The sequence below is a fragment of the Brassica oleracea genome, chromosome C3 (genome assembly GCF_000695525.1).
Source record: "Brassica oleracea var. oleracea cultivar TO1000 chromosome C3, BOL, whole genome shotgun sequence".
Lineage (NCBI taxonomy): Eukaryota > Viridiplantae > Streptophyta > Magnoliopsida > Brassicales > Brassicaceae > Brassica > Brassica oleracea.
Window position 1 is genome coordinate 50,678,307 of NC_027750.1, and position 272 is coordinate 50,678,578.

A 272-nucleotide genomic window follows, 5' to 3' on the forward strand; every position below is an offset into this window, starting at 1 on the left:
GTAGCGACCGAGCTCTCACCGAAGCTCGGTCCCTACGTAGCGACCGAGCACATACACGTGCCGCGTAGCAACCAGCGCAAAAGCTGGTCGCTACGTAGCGACCGAGCTCTCACCAAAGCTAGGTCGCTACGTAGCGACCGAGCACGTACACAGCTTGGTCGGTACGTAACGACCGAGCTCTCACCAAAGCTCAGTCGCTACGTAGCGACCGAGCACATACACGGCTCAGTCGCTACGTAGCGACCGAGCTCTCACCGAAGCTCGGTCGCTAC